The sequence below is a fragment of the Adiantum capillus-veneris genome, chromosome 18 (assembly GCF_014529385.1).
Source record: "Adiantum capillus-veneris isolate H3 chromosome 18, ASM1452938v2, whole genome shotgun sequence".
Classification (NCBI taxonomy): domain Eukaryota; kingdom Viridiplantae; phylum Streptophyta; class Polypodiopsida; order Polypodiales; family Pteridaceae; genus Adiantum; species Adiantum capillus-veneris.
Genome location: NC_140948.1, coordinates 29,358,626 through 29,376,212, shown reverse-complemented (window position 1 = coordinate 29,376,212; position 17,587 = coordinate 29,358,626).

The following is a 17,587-nucleotide window of genomic DNA, read 5'->3' as shown; positions in this document are numbered from 1 at the left end:
TCATAAGTACATTACCCAATTAAGTAGCTATTTTACCAGAATCAATCGTGTATACAAACCATTTCCTTTAAATACCACACCATCCTCTTTTCCATGCAGCCATAAGTTAAGAAATCCTTCACACCTGGTAGTCTATCTTTTTTCAAAAAAGTATAAAGGACAAATTTTTCCTTAAAACAACCAGTTTTACAGCCCCTTTTATGGAAACCAGATTTATTACTTCCATCATTAAAAATACTTGGTAGTTCTTAGTTTTTCATGCACAGCAACCAGTAGATAAATACACACAGTTTTGAACTAACACACGCAGAGAGGTGATAACAGAGCACGCAGCTATGTGAGTATGATTACTCACCTTATGAGCCTTATTTATACCAGTTGATGCTCCTCTGCAGAAGACGCGACACCTTGAGTTGGATAGGTTAAACCCACACCCGAGGATGCCAGCACAGGCACATACCACGGGATCCCTCACAGCCCAAGATCCGGAGGATTACAGGCGAGATTCCGCCATATCTGCATACTATAGTCGGCAGGCAGACCCACACCCCAAAACCTAAGCAGTGGCGTGGAGTAGATGCAAGAAGGACTCCATACCATGCTTACAAAGTAAAGATTAGTACTATGAACAGAAAATGTAAAACCCAGTCGGATAGTCCACCTCATCACATGGTAAAATTAGATAACATCAATTCCCATAGTCAAATCCCGGCTTTTTAGACTAGAAGCGAGTAAACTGTATTAGGCCTCGGATATACATACCTAGTAGGTATTTACACCTGCTATCCCAACCCTACTTTAAGCTTTAGCAATCCACTAGTGTAAAAAAACCCCGTTCTACAATGTGAGAGTATATCCAATTTTGGGTACACTTTCCTATTCCCAATTTGTCTTAGGAGTCAAAAAAACTGGGTTTATTCTAGATGGTTGGTCATATATAAAACCCAAGTCCAGAGTATCATTTCCAAAGTTAGTGGTCTTCAACTATTTTGTTTAAGTTAAATGTACAGCCCGGTCAGATAGTCCACATCACCACAAGGTAAAATTAGATAGCATCAATTCCCATAGTCAAAGCCCGGTCTATAGACTCGTAGCTAGTAAGCTATATCAAGCCTCGGGTATACATACACAGTAGGTATTTACACCTTCTATCCCAACACTATATTAAGCTTCAGCAATCCAATAGTGTAAAAAAAGCCCCGATCTACAATGTGAGAGTATACTCAATTTCGGGCACAATTTCCTATTTCCAATTTGGTTAGGAGTCAAAACATGGTTTTATTCTAGATGGTTGGTCAAATATAAAACCCGAGTTCAGAGTATCATTTCTAGAGTTAGCATTCTTCAACTATTTTGCTTCCTCAGTGTATTATGGCATACAGTCATGATCAGGTTTTTTTCATAGCAACTGCACATCTCTTTATGTCAAATGAATCTATGCGTCGAGCAACATTACTCCGTTATGAACTTCATCTATTTCCGCAGTTAGGAACCTCTGTTTCCTAAACAAAGTGGTGGACATATCAGGACTGAGTGACACGAGTGACCCTTTGGGGTCATGAACATTTCAAGAACAATATCCAATTGGCAATGGTTACTGAAGCAGTGGGCCTAGGGCCAAAGTATTATTACATCGAGCATTCAATAAAGCCTGGTTTTTTAGATCGGCTATATCTTCTAGCCTAGTTTCTACCTCCTCATAAGATTTTCTTATACCGTAGTTATGGTTATCAACTATGAGGATATTTTAACTATACTCACCGCACTCGGGAGTATGGGGTAGCCTTGGCGACTCGTATCATACCTTTGGCTGAGCATCCAAACACTTGCTTCTACTGTGATAGTTGTTTGTGTGATCATGTAATGGGCGGCATAATAGAGATGTAGATGAAGGGCTCCTGAAATAATCATCAGCTAAGTTTGTTTGTCCCGTGACAGCTTTGTGTGTGTGTGTGTGTGTGTGTGTGTGTGTGTGTGTGTGTGTGTGTGTGTGTGTGTGTGTGTGTGCACGTTTTCTACTCACGTGTTTGGGTGTGTGTGTGTGTGTTTACCTACGCGCGCTCGCTTGATCCACCGGAGGAGGTCCACTAGGAGCTCCATTGGAGCTCCTCCATGCCTTGAAAGGCATGGTGAGAGGGCAGCGCGCGCACTGCCTTCTCACCATGATTTCAAGGCATGGGGGAGCTCCAATGGAGCTCTTATTGGACCTCCTCCAGTGGATCGGGTGAGCGCAAGTAAACACACACACACACACACACCACAATGCATACACACACAGTGACACTCATTCATACACACACACACATTACACTTGCATACACGCACACTTAGTAACAATCACACACACACACACACACACACACACACACACACACACACACACACACACACACACACACACACACACACACATATACACACTTGCATTCACACACATCAACACACTTGCACACATAGCACAAACACACACAAAATCATGCATACACGCACACACATTACAATTGCATACACACACATACAGTAACATACATCCATACACACACACACATATACATAGTTGCATTCACACACATCAACACACTTGCATACAAGACACCATTCGCCACACACAGTCATGCATACACACACCCACAGTAACAATTACAATGATGCATTTCCATATTGTACAACTCGTTGTAGTACTCATTGTAGAGCATAGCTATACAAATGTCAAAGTGGATTTGTATTTTTCCTTGTCGTGGTCAAGTTGAGAATCGGGTCTTTTTTAAAAATTGCATTTTACACCATTATGCTGCCGAAATTTTGAAGTTTATATTTGTATTGTCTTTGCTAAGAAGGTTTTTGTTGTTTATGGTTGATAGATTATGGTTCGTACACCATCTAAACGTGGCAGGACAGGTATCTCTCAAAGTAAGTTCAACTACATTAAGCTATTTGTGTTCTTTTTCTTTGTCTCCACATACTCACTAAACTAGTTGTGTTCTTTTCGTTTATTGCTTTCAAACGTAGGATACACATTAAGGTTTATCACTACAGGGCATAGGGCCAATGCACAATCTTCCATTGCTTCTTCCAATGTCCGTTAGAAGGAGGATATTTTGGGTGATGTTCATGAAAAAGAGGAGCTCATAGATATTCATGCTACACAAGGTGAATTGGTGGCCCAAAGCATGTCTGAAGCAATGACAATTGTTGATAAACCTACCGATCATCCAACAATGTTTGGAAAGGATGTTCATGGTCTAATATTGGAGGAGATTGTAGAGGGTTTTATTGTAAAGAGAGGTGGGGAACCTCCTCGCATTCCTCTCTACAGATTGATGGAAAATGAAGCTATTAGAGCAGTGGGTCCAAGCACTGAGGGCTTAGTGAAAAGGTTTGAGATGTCTGGATACAGTGTGTTTGGAGCTCCATTTCTTGTGTCATTTAAGAAGCCAGGCCATGATCAACATTATGTTTCCGACTTAGACAAAGATGAATGGGGGCCTATTTGGCGAGAAATAAGCGATGATTTTGATAATTCCCTTCCCCTTGAGTGGGAAGACTTAAGGGGAAAAAAATTTATTGTTTGGGATGGCAATCACCGTTTGAAAACTTTGATGCGCTTAATAAAAACACGTAGGTGATTTGTTTTTTGTTTAATGAAAATTTGTCTTGTATTACTCTATGCTTTCTAATTTTCCTTTTTGTTGTTGTAGAATTTTCAATGATAAAGTGGAGACATTGTTCAGTTTGCCTATGTTGATAGAAGTGTAGAGGGGGAGCTTATGCTAGCTTTGCGCTCTCAAAATGAGTACGATCATTTGTTGTTTTTAAAGATATTGCTATTACTTTTTCAATGTCATTCTATTGCCATTAAATTTAAGATATTGTGGTTTAGGATTGGTAGAACCACTGTGAGCACAAATTTTGGACAGGAGATCTTCTAGTTCCAAAAATTGGCTGTGGCAAGCAAAGATTCTTTACTGAAAGACTTTCCACAAGATTGGGTTCGATGGATAGAGGTAGAGCTTGCTTGCGAGAAGAAGGCATCTAAAGGGAGTTGGTACAACGCTCCTGCTCTTTTATTGGCAATGCTCATATGGAAGGTATATTTTTTTGCCTTAAAGTATACTTTTTATGTAATTTCTAAAGCTTGGCATAATTTTGTAAAATCTTTCTTTTTTTTTCACTTGCTCTACAAAAGGAAGACTTTGACTTGTCTCTTATCAAAGAGATGCAAGAGATCAATGATCCCTCGATTTCACTACCAGAAAAGGAAATGGTTGCTCGAGGAAGAGTAGAAAAAATATTCAAAGAAAGAGATTATAAGGTAAACACTTTCTCTTCTCACCATTCATGTTTGAACTTCTAAGAAATTGTAAGTTGACATGTCATTTGAATTTGATTTATTGGATTGAAAAATTAATTTGACTTGATTTTGTGCTAATACAACATAGATGTTGGCCATTTCCAACCCCGCCAATGGCCAGGGGTTCTTCTCTTTGTTATTTAACTTCAATTGGATAAGAGAAAAGGATCAAGTGGGCCTTACAAGAGACAAGGTCCACTCTTTGGAAACTTCTAAAATATCACCACGGAGGTAATAATCTTTGGATAAAAAATACACATAAAATCATCAAATGAATCAATGCATCTATGGTTTGTTTATTGTTTGCTCTATAGGAGAAAGGAAATATTGCACTCTTTGATGCATTGCCGTGTAGATGATGTTACTTCTGAGCGTTATATTAGTACAATGAAATTTAGAATGTACTTGTGTAAAGAGTGGTATTGGGGAAGTATCTTGAAGCAATGCTTGAGGATCAAAGGGAAAATGATTGAAGAAATGTTGGAGGGCTTTGAAGCATGGTTTCATCACCAATTGAGGGAGCACATTGATAAAGCTTTTGTGGAGCTTTGGAGTAAGATCAACACACAAGAGTCGGATGAAAAAATTCCATAGCTTATGGAATCTTCGAGGAGAGTGTTATTCAGGTAATACAATTGATATCTTTATGGTTTTTATTCTATTTTGTACTTAGAGTTTGTATAATAAATAAGTCACTTGGTAAAGGAGCTCAAATAAAGTTAACTATATTTTATGTAGATGGCTAATTCATCTTTACGATCAAACTTTGTTGGAGAAGTTGCCAGTCGTTGTTGAAAGTTGGAGGGACCTCTCTTGTGAGGAGTGTATGTATCCACTATGGATGAGATATTATGGTTTGATTGCTTGGGAAATTGAGTATTGCCCTTGGTGGCTAGATTATACTCGAAGCACCTACCCACGTGAAGAAGGGAACTTATATAAAGGTTATTTTTTGGCATTCATAAAAACTACAAAATTGTTAAAGTTCTCATACTATTTAGACTATGTTTGTGAGAACCATATTTTTGTTTGCTTTAGAGCACGTTCTTGAAAGAAATGAAAATGGTATTGAGGAGATTGGCTCAGCTTCCAAGAAGGCCACCTCTTCAAAAAGAGTAAACAATAGTACAATCTCCTCTATAAAGAAGCGATTGGATTTTGTAAAATCCAAGAAGTCCAAGAAGTCTCCCAAAAAGAACAAAAAAGGTGTTGAAGGCTCCACAGGTAAACTTGCTTGTAAAGATAGATATCTAGCTGTCATTTTTTGTCTACTCAACAATTCTTGATGTAATATTTTATTTTCTGATTATGCAGTGCCTTCCATAGATTATGATGTGATCGTTATTGGCAACATGCTAGATGTTTACAAAATTTCTCTCGATGATGAGAAATGGTAAACACATGTGAGAAGAAAGACTGACTATGTGTGGTGTGTATTATGAATGTTTGAAATACATGTATTTGATCGTATGCAGGATCTTGGATTTTCTTCATTCAGCCCATGTTGATGGTGGGGAAAAGAGCAGTGAAGTGGCCTCTCTTTTGTTTGCGGATTTTCCAACACATTTTAAAGTTGAAAACTTTTCGGAGAACGAGGTATGCATTCTTCAAAATCACAATGGGCAGTCTATGATAGTTTTGGAACTTTAATTAAATTAACAATGCGTAATATGCAGGTCCCTCCATGGAATCAATTCTCTCAAAAATTAAGTAAGAAGGTGGTCATAATAGCTTCTAGTATGTGGCAGACAATGGGTGGTACATCACCTTAAGCTCCACTAATCACTTTGGCATTGTGTCTAGCCATGCCATTGAGATGGGATTCAAAATGATGCACACCATCTTTATTTTGATCCCCGATGGTTATGTACGGAAGACCATTGAGATTGAAAGAGTAAGTAAATTTATTTGTTGATTGAAAAGAATGCTCGTAGTTTTCTTCAATTAGATCACATTCTAATTGTACTTTGTAGGTGGAAACACTATTGTTAGGATTGTTTTATCATAAGGTTCAACGTCCTATCTACGATCGACAAGATGGAGAGAGCGTGGACAACAACTCTTTCGATGCCAAGTCGGGAATACTAGTGGAGCGTGCCGACGGCCGCTAAGCGTAGCCTTAACTTCTTTCAGTAAGAATATATGCTTCCTACTATGCGTTATTACATTATGTTACATAAAATAAAAATGCACATGTTTTTTTTCTTTTTTTAGCTGGCTTGTGCGGACATTTACTGCGGAGCACACCTACATTGTTGATATTTTTTTTGGATGTGGTGGCTTGGGCCATGTTTGTGCTGAGTTGTCTAGACAATGTCTATGCATAGATAGTGATCCAGAGGTCTTCCAGCAGCATCTTTCACGCTTCAAGGCTCCATGTGTACGTGCTATTCCAGCAGTTGATGCAGATAGCGATGAGGAGACTGACTGGCAAAAATATGAGCCCGGATCACACTGCCCTTGATTGACATCAACATTGGTATTATCTATGGTGTTTTCTAGTTTGTGATTTGTATGGGATGATGTGTGACCATGGTGTTTGGGTGCCACTTTTTTTATATTATTGAAGACATGTTGTTGGTGTTGATCGTCCTTATCAATTCATCCATGATTTCATATTTATTATGCTAGATAGAAGTTAGTTGAGAGCTTTGGATTTACCAAAGTAATATACCAACACATGTTTTTTTGCATATGTAATTTCTTCTTCCCATGAGCATTTGGCTACTGCACGGAAGCAAGTATGGAATGGGGATTTTTTTGTTTGAATTTTCACACCGTTATGCTGCCAAAATTTTGATTGCTTGTGAATATAATCATGCTTTTTGTCCGCCGTTTGGAAACATAATCATGGTTTCATGTATACACAAAAGTTAAGCAAGCTTTCACGGAAGCAAGTATGGAATGGGGATTTTTTTTGTTTGAATTTTCACGCCGTTATGCTGCCAAAATTTTGATTGCTTGTAAATATAATCATGTTTTTTGTGGTTTCATGTATACAAAGCTTAATGAAAGCTAGGCAAGCTTTCACGGAAGCAAGTATGGAATGGGGTTTTATTTTTTGAATTGTCACGCTGTTATGCTGTAGAAATTTTGATTGCTTATCACTATTTCTTTACACTGTCGGTCTAACGATATATATATATTTATATTTATATCTATATATATTATATTATATATATATATATCTATTTATTTATTTATTTATATGTATGTGTTTATGTATGTAAGCAGTTCTTCAACTCGGTAAAGTGTTTTTAAGTCCTTGTTTATATAATATATTTATTTATTTATATGTGTGTGTTTATGTACATAAGCAGTTCTTCAAATTAGTAAAGTATTTTTAATTACTATTTTATATGCAAGAGTCTATGCGTGTATCATTACTTTGAGGTCTCTGCCCAAACAAGTACAACCATCAATATTTTTTAGATTCCTGCTTTCAAATTGGCTTATTAGGCATTCATCTTTGTTTGCAACAACACCTACATGGACAGGAAACAACATTCTACTAAAAATAGGATAAATACTAAAGACATGCTCATCTTTTACTTGAATTATATAAAAACCTCACATAGATTTGCTTTACATTGTGGCTTTCAAACATCTTGTAGTTACATTTGGTGGTTCAGTTTAGCTAGAAGATATCAACAATACCCTAAGCTATGACAGATCTTGAAGATGTGTTAGTAGACCAGGCTGATTAAAAGTCTCACAGCTAATTCAATAATATTAAGTCAGACAGAGAGAGGGGACGGTCCCAAACCCTGACATATGAATTATTCTCACCAAGGCACAGAAGAATGGAACACCATCATATAGTTAAAATAAGCATCATATAATTAAAATAAGTTGTTTACATGATTAGGTAGGGAATCAAACCTACACACACACAAACACACACACAGTACAGCTTGCATCACACTAGTACAATTTATCATGTGCTAGTGCATATTTATTTAAATATATTAATTAGTGCATAATTATTTAAATCTTGCCTCAAGATTCTACCACTTAGAGCCAGAGATGTCGACCAAGTTGATTGTGCGTTTGCAAACAAGCAAATGGTCAATCTCCGCCTGCAAAGCAGCCCTCCGAGAGTTGTCTATGTACCCCCATGTCTCCCATTTGCCTAGAGCTTCTTGCATTGTCTCAAAGCCTTCATTGAGTTCCTAGTCTCTGGTGTTGCAAGTGCGATTAAGGTGGTTGAACATCCGGATCGCCTTGTTTGTGTCACGCTCTCTCTACGTAAACATCTTCTTTTCTTCAAGGGGTGCGTTGGGGGGGGAGTTTGTGAAGCTCTTCATGGATATTACCAACTACCTCATTACTAGTAGTTTCATATCCTACAGGCATTGTATAAGTACGGGGGGGGGGGGAAAATCTCTCTTGATTGGCACCTCCGAGTCACCTGTGTTGCATATGTTGCCTGCCTCGTAACATTTATATAGGCTAAAGCAGCATGGTCTCAAAACAAATTTGATAGTGATGGAAGAGTGGCATGTGTTCGTGACGTGAGGGGTCCCACTTCTCAAAAAGCATATGCTAACTGCTAAAGTGGAGCATGCAATAATATATGCATGATTTGTCAATATGACTATTATGCCCCTATGGATATTATAATCATCTACTAGTCCACCACTAACTTTTAAAGTGGAGCGTGCAATAAAATATGCATGATTTGTCACTATGATTATTATTCCCCTATGAATATTATAAGCATCAAATAGTGCAACGAGTAACCACCACTAAATGCCTCTCTTAGGGCTCGAGAAACATGATTTGTGGACCCGGCTTTGGAACCTTTTCATATGCATAAGAACATGCAAACTCTAAATTTGAGAGGGATAATCACACTAAATATCTCATGCAGGTAAAGACACTGTTGGGTGTCCCATCGTTGCAATAGCTCCAATGACCAACAAAATTATCAATCAATTGATGATGACATTTAATCTATCATCTAGCTCTCCTTGAAGAGCATCTATCACCATTTCCTATTCTCTAGCCTTAGCACTGCGGCTAGGGACTGCTGATCTCATTTTTTCTGTCATCTCCTGCATCTACTTTGCATATTCATTAATTTTGGAGAATTACCTCATCATTGGTCTACCAATCTTCAGTTCTTGTGAGTTGCCTTCACGTTTTGGTAGTCTCTTATAATTCTTTTGGTGGGGCTGTGGCGGCTAGTTGCTCCTCCCCTTGAGGCTGTGCTTTTGCCTCTACTGCTTTGTCTTCTCGAGGCTTCATGGATGCCTCGGCCGTTTCCTACTGAGTGGTGGTAGACGGTGTGGTTTCTGATTCTTGTGTCTTTGTTTTCTCAAACCTTGTGGGCTCCTCTGTTTCAGGACTTGCTGCCTTTTCCAGCTCTGGCTCTTTTTCTTTGGTTTGTTCGGTTGTTGCTTGTTCATATCCTACTGCTTCTCGCAGTCCATGCTCTTGTTCCTTAGTTTGTTCAGCCTCAGTGGATCTAATTGTCGATGATGGTGGAGGGCTTGGCATGGGGTGGTCGTGTTGTTTTGTAGAAGGTGACAATGGTCTGGGAGACATCTCACTTTGTTCGTGTTGGGCTTCATCTTGTTGTGTCACTTCACTTTGTTTTTCTTGCTCGGATGCATCTTCTCTAGCTTTTCTCTCAGCTTCTTGGTTCTTCCACTTGTTTCTGAATGAGATCAGCAAATGTTGTCACAGCAGTTTCCTTGGTGAAGGTTCCTGCTGTCTTTCCATCTCTAGCTCTCATGGTCATCCCTTCTGTCAGTAACTTGAGAGCTTCAGCCACTATTTCTTTAGTAATTATCACTTCTACCTTGTGTCCTTGCTGGTCATTAATATAGGATGTTCCATCTTCTTTGATTGTGGACAGGATCTCATAGGCTTTATGAAAGTCTACACCACATGGCTCTTGGTAGTAGAACTCTCTAAGTCCAAGCCTTCTGTTAGCTTCTTTTGTTTTAGGCTTTGCTGCGACATCGTAGACTTCTTTGGCAAAAGCTATAGTTCTACCTGCTATCCTTCTTCACTTTTGAATCTACCTGTGAAAACCGTTGTGTTGTTCTCCTCAAGTTGATCTTTCGACAGATATGTTGCTTTGGCTATCTTTATTGAACTAGGGTCTAGTTGGTATGGTGGTAGCTCTTGCAGCTTTTCCTTTTAAGAGACCCTCTTCTTGGCCTATTCTGCAGCTTGCATGACTCCTGTTAAGTGAACAGAGTGTCAAAGTTAGCAAAATTGGCAGATTTCTCTCTAAAATTTCCTTCAGTCTGAATTGCTGACAAATTGAGTCCAATTTACTTCAACTACAGTGAAATCAAATTCTAAAAGAATGATGAACCATCTCACTATTCTTCCTGTGTTGCATGGATTGTTGACCAAGTACAATAAGGCTTGGTGGTCCACAAAGAATACAAATTTGTTTGCTAATAGGTAATGTCTATACTTTTTTACATCATAGATCATTCCTAGTCCTTCCCTCTCGGTGGTGGTATAATTATTTTCCTCCATGTTCAATCATTGGCTAGCATAAGAAATAGGAAAATCAATTTTCCCGTCTCCTGGTTGAGCTAGTATACATCCGATGGCAAAATTGGAAGCATCTACATCTATGTTGAATATCTTATTCCAATGTGGTGCTTTCAATATTGAAGTTGAAGTGAGAGCTTGCTTAAGCTTCATAAAGGATTCTTCACACTCATCAGTCCATTCAAAGTGTGTAATCAATCTATACATGGGTTTTGCAATTATAGCTTACATGTAAATGAACCGTCTGTAATATCCACAATGTCCCATGAAGGCTTGAACCCCTTTGACTATTGTTGGTCAAGGCAAATCAGCAATAACATAAATTTTATCCATATCAGTAGCTATGCCATTTTTAGACAGTATATGTCCAAGAATTTTTCTTTGTCTACCCATAAATGTGCACTTTTTAAGATTTAAGAAAATCCTATAAAGTCTACAATTTTTGAATACCTTTTTGAGGTGTTCAAAATGATCAGGCCGGATTGATGAATGTACACATAGATCATCCATATATACTTCTAAAAATTTCCTAAGATATTCTTTAAAAGCATGGCTCATCAATCCTTGAAAGGTGGCAGGAGCATTCGTTAATCCAAAAGGAATAACCCAATAAGCAAAAATACCCCATTCCGGTGCAAAGGCAGTTTTATGCTGATCTTTTGGGTCAACCAAAAGTTGATTGTATCCCAAAAAGCCATCTAAAAAGCTATAAACTTCTTTACCTGCAATTTGTTCTAACACATGCTCAAATATAGGAAGAGAAAAGTTGTCTCTAATGGTAGCTGCATTCACTTTCTTGAGGTTGACACACACCCATAGTTTTCCATTCTTCTTGGGTACTACCACAACTGGAGACACCCAATCTGTGTGTTCAATTTCATAGATGAATTTAGCTTCCTTTAGTTTTTCAATTTCTTCTTTGATGTTTCTGGCAAATATCTCAAATGTCTCATTATATGTGTATGGTCTTTGTCTACTTACTTTTGCATCATCTCTCATGTGTATGGTATGTTGACAAATTTCTAGATCAACACCCTTGAGATCCTTATAAGACCAAGCAAAGATATTTGTCTATTCTTTTAGTAAGCTTAACAAAATCTCTTCTTCTTCTTTTGTCAGGTCGTTTGCAATGTAGACAGGTCTAGGCTCTTCTCCTGGTGGTTAGGCTAGATCTATCTTTTTTGCATTTTCAAGTCCTTCATAGGACTCGCTCTGTTTTTGTAGTTCCCTAACAAGTTGTTCGACTATGATTTTTTGCTCTTGGAGAGTATATTTCTTGTAATGGGATGGAACGCTCATTATATCTGTACCATCCCCTTCTGTGGTTTCCATTTTGGTCGTATATATCTCCTTTAAAGCCTTTTTAAACTCTTCATACTTCTTTTTCCGCTCAACTCGTGTCATGGTTGAACCCTTGTCCTATTTTTTAGGTTTTGTATGAGTTTTCTTTCTCATTTTTCTCAATGTTTTTTTCATTTTATGTTTTCTTTTAAAGGATATCTACCATTGATTTTGTCCTTGACACAATCATGTGCATCTATCTACATCAGGAACTGTGTTCTACTAGAGATTGATGGCATAGGTCTAGCTTTCACGTTTCTGGTGTTTCTTTTTTGTCTATACCATTTCTGCCTTCTCGGTTTCTGGTTTGGAAATTCAAAAAACTTTTCCTCCCCTCCTTTCATGAGTAGCTTAGCTCTCACATGTTCTTTTTCCGACCCCGAATCATCTGAGGTAGTTGAATGTTCTTCTAACTCATCCGTTGCATCATAGTAGAGGTCTAAAAAGACTTGTTGAGCTTTCATCAAGTCCTTGTATCCCGGATTCTTGTCTTCAATGTAGAGGGTTGAGATCATTTGTATGGGAATTATATCATGGCCGTCGTCATTACAAAATTAAGTAGGCATAGACGTATTTACACATACATCCATTGTTGCTAAAATTTGAGTCCATTCAAATGGCTCAAACAAATGCTCTGGAAAGGGTTGAGGTATATAGGCTTCGTCTGTGCAATCCCTTTCTAAGATACATTCTTCTCTTTCTAAACTCTCGTTTTTTGAAACTCTACACATCCAAATAGGAGTGTCTTTGTTCAACCAAGATGGAAGCTTAGTTTTAGCCGAGGAGACTAAATCGAACTCTTGTATGGGTGTTTCCATGACATCTCTATAGGTATGATCTTTTAGATTAACCCTTGTTATTGATCCCACTTGCTTCAAGTACAGATAATCGTTTCCCCAGTCTTAGATGAGTTTTACTTGTCGCATGAAAGGTCTTCCCAATATGATTTCGTAATTGAGTTTCTTTCCAAAATCTTCTACGACGAAAGTGTGTTGATATTCAATCCCACAAGAATTAACGATCACTTTTTCAAGCAGTCCTAAGGGTCTTTTGATATGTCCATCAGCCAATTGCAATTTCATTCAAGTTTTTCTAATGGCTGGTTGTTTCCAAGATTCCCATACTGCTTTTATGGCTATGGCTATGCCTGCCCAACTATCCAATATTTCCTTGGTTTCTAGGTCATCATATATTTCACTGAAAGAGTGGTGTTTCCTTCTTCCCCTTTGTAATATTCTCCAACTTTGTTCATTGGAACAGATTGAATCTCTTTGTTATCCATTTTGTTTTTCAATTTTTCCTTTTTTTTACGATTAGCCCCGTTATCCCCACCTTCTCTAGAGTTTTCTGTAGATCGTTCCATAAATATGGTCTGTTTTTCAATTTTTCCTTTTTTTTGCGATTAGCCCCGTTATCCCCACCTTCTCTAGAGTTTTCTGTAGATCGTTCCATAAATATGGTCTGATTTTCAATAGTTCTTCTAAAGTAAGAGTGCATTGGATGGGTGTAGATATGATTGAATGGATGTTTTCTACTTCTAGGGTCTGTTCCGCTCTTTTTACTTGAGTGGTCTTACACACTATGGATTCATCTTTGTTATCTCCCAAGTAAGAGGGTAACGTCTTCAAGGTCAATGGTTTAGACATTCCTGAAGCTTCAGATCCACAATCCCCATACAAGGATTGTACATCCATGTCCATATCAGGAGGTAGGTTGTTTAACCACACTTCCTCTATAGGAGCTGCCTTCAGAGTTAAGCTCCCATCATTGATCTCTCTAACTTTTTCCCATAAGAGTCCTGGCCAATCTTCTTCTATGAATGGAATTCCGTCTAAAGCATGTTCGCTATCCGGAACTATAAGTTCTTACTCTTTTTTTTCAAGGTGGGATTCTACCACCACTTTGGATTTCTCCTTATTGGTTCGTACCACGAGCTCTTCAGGTTTTGCCATACTTCTGAGCTTGGGTTTTTGTTTTTCCAGCATCTCTTACGTGATTCTCACCAAATTTTGATAAGCTTCGAGCTTAGTTTCTTCTATGTCTGAAGAAGGATAGTTCTTCCATTTGTTTTCCATGTTTTGGCTTGCTTTAAGTCCCGCTTGGTAAGCTTCCAAGGCTGCATTAATTGGCTCAAAAATTTTGTCTATACCAAAATTGATCCTCCAGATTTCACGATGGTTTCTTTGATTTCACTTCCAGTTTCTTTTATTTTTCTTGGAATAGCTTCTTTGCTTTCTCCTCGATTTCTGCCCGTTGTTTCTCTTTTCTCATCTCAAACCTTTTGTTTCTGCTTCTCTTGGTCTTTTGAGAGGAAAGCTTTGTATTCTTTGAATCATCAGAGGAGTTATGTTTCTTTTTCTTAGCTTGGACTTTGGTGATTACCTTGATTGGAACAATCGGTTCACTCTCAGATGAGCTACTAGGTATCACTTGGACTACGTTCACTACTATTTTACCCTTGTTTAAAGGATTTTTAGGACAATCTTCTTGGAAGTTTCCTCCCTTTTTGCAACATTGTATGCAATAAGCTTCAACTGGCTTGAGGTTTTTGTCAGGCTCTGGGCATTCATACTTCCAATGATCATTTGCACCATAGTTATGACAGATTCTAGTTCTTGGCTTAATCATGGGTCTTACCATAGGAGGTCTAACACCTTGATTGGCTACATAATACATTGGTGCAAGCTCTGGTGGAGTATAAGTCACAGGTTCTTTCATTAGTGGTGGATGTGAATGATACAAATCTCCTTCTACCATTACTGTAGATGGACTAGGCTCAACAGAGGGTGTAACAAGAACTAGTGCTTGTTCATCTATGACTCCCTCTGGATACTTTACAGGCACAGCATTATGTCCCGAACATGGAGGTTGTTCATCCAACATAGATTGAGGTCTTTCCATACCCATCAGTGGTCTTTGAGTTGGGGCCATATTAGGTTGATATCTGTACATGGGTTGTCCTTGTGCCCTCATAGGTACGTACTGAACATTCCCACCATACTTTGGTCGGTAATAGCACTCATTGGTCTCATGGTTGGTCCATTTACCCTCAATTGCACACCATTTTTGCAGCCTAATTGGTTGTCCCTGTTAAGGTATCCCTTGCCATGGTCCCCTCATAGGTGTTATTTGCATGTTATTCATCATACTATTCATCCTTTTGAGAATGTCTTCTATGGCTGAAAGTGATGTTGCAACAGCCATTCCTACTTGTGCTGGTTTAGTGGATGCTGTTTTCTCACTTTGGTTATCCTTAGGGACATCTTCTTCATTGAAAATATCACAAGTGTCTCCTAAGTCAATAGCATCTGACACACACTCTTCTAGGGTTGTATGCTTCTTGCTATACAGTATAGCATGAAGTTCTTTGTTTAGCAGTCCCTCTAGAAACAATGATACTAGTCGTTCTTCTGCAGGTATCTCTAGCTCTGGGCATCTAGCAATGTATTGTTTCATTTGAGTTGCACAATCCCTAACAGACTCACCTTGTTTCTGTTTAAAGCTGTAGATTTGAGCTACCGTATTGTGTTTGATCCCCGTTTTAGAACAAGCAGCTACAAATCCTTGAGCTAATGTATTCAAATCCATGATTGACCTTGGTGGATTGTTTTGAAACCATGTCAATGCTTTTCCTTCAAATGTCATTCCAAACCCCTCGAATTAAGTATGGAAATCAAATATGCTTTTTGCTCTTAGTACTTGTTTAAAGCTTTCTAAGTGGTTATATGGATCCCCAAATCCACTGTATTTTCTGACCCATTTTTGAAAATCAGCTGGTCTGACACGTCTATTTGGTTCAACTCCCGGTCTCCTGGCAGTTGGTCCTGTTCCAAGTCCTTCAAACCAGTCTGTTGGAAATAGTGACTCATGTAGCCCTAGACTGGCTTTAGTGTCACCTGGTTTTCTTTGAGATGAGGTGGTTTTTGGTTTTTTAACATTACTCTCAAAAGGTCTCTCACAGTGTTCTTCTCTTGGAATAGTTTTTGGTCCTTGGCCCAATATCCAATCCCTTATGGAATACCCTTGGTATTCGGTTTGTTCTACCTCCTATGAGTCATCATAACAAAGTTATTGTTATAACAATCCCTAAACAAGTAGGTTGGTAGATCTACTGAACCCTTCTGTTTGATCTTGAAGATATAGATGATCTTCATGGGTGTTAGTTGTCCTGATTTGGCATGCAAAGTCCATAGAAGATCTTTGATGTTTCTATTCTCCCAACAATAGACTCCGATCCTAAGATTATCCATATTAAGCCATTTGAAAGGCTTCAAATCAACTTGATCGTATCCTTTGAATTCTAAAGTTGGTGGTCCTTCTTTAGTTGCCATATCTAGAATTATGGTGTTTACTTCTAACCCCCATTTGTCTATCACATTAGGGTTTTTGTCTTGTAAATACTGAGTTCCGTTTCTATCCATGTACATTATCCCTTGTTTGTTTGCCCTGATTCCTCTTGGAACTCAATACCATGGTCATCAATGCAAATAGCATACTCTTCGTTAGGATCCAAGTAAATCTGAGCTCCATGGCAATTAGTCTTATAAAAAGAGAGTATATGCTTATAGCGCACTGTCGTTCCAGTTTTTGAGTGAGTCGAGTAGGACGACATTTCAAATGTTGAATCCAAAAAAGTGTCTGAGACTTCTTCAAGGATAGTGTGTAGGGAATTACCTTGATTCACACTTTCTTCGGTGGATACTCTACTGGAGGCTTCTCCAAATATGCCTTGATTTCCTAGTACACGACCAGATCTAAGGTTCATAAAGACTTGTGAAGCCCTGGATAGAGTACTTACCGTTGGATTGACTTGTTATCAATTTTTTTCACTTGATGTGAGTGCAACTTCCGTCAAGCTACCTATTCCTTGTCTGCAACCTGATTCCTGTATCAATTTTGATCAAGTTAGCTATTCTTTTGCAAAGATTGTATAGTTTTTGCTAACTATTGTGATTGGTCTATGTGTATCACTTCAAATCGAGCTAATTGAGTCAGCATTTGAGACTTTCAGACTCTAATTTTCCCAAAGGTCAAAGGACTAATCTGCAACCTAAAAACTGAGTGAACATGTATCAATTTGGATCCGATTGAACCCAAAATTTCCCGGTGGCCTTGTATTATGTTGGTCTAACAATGTACAAGTTCAAAAGTAAAAAATGGTGTCTTTATGTAGCAATACTAAATTATCGTGATTATTTACTTTTGTTAGTTTTTTGTACTTTTTGGCTTGATTTGCCAAGTATACAACTTGTTAAGATCCTTGGACAAGTTTCACTAAGTTTGGACAAAATCTCTTCAAGTTAAGCAACTATTTCTTGTCCGCAGACTCCGATTTCAAGAATTTGTCTTAAGTCTCACTTCTGTGATTCAAATTTC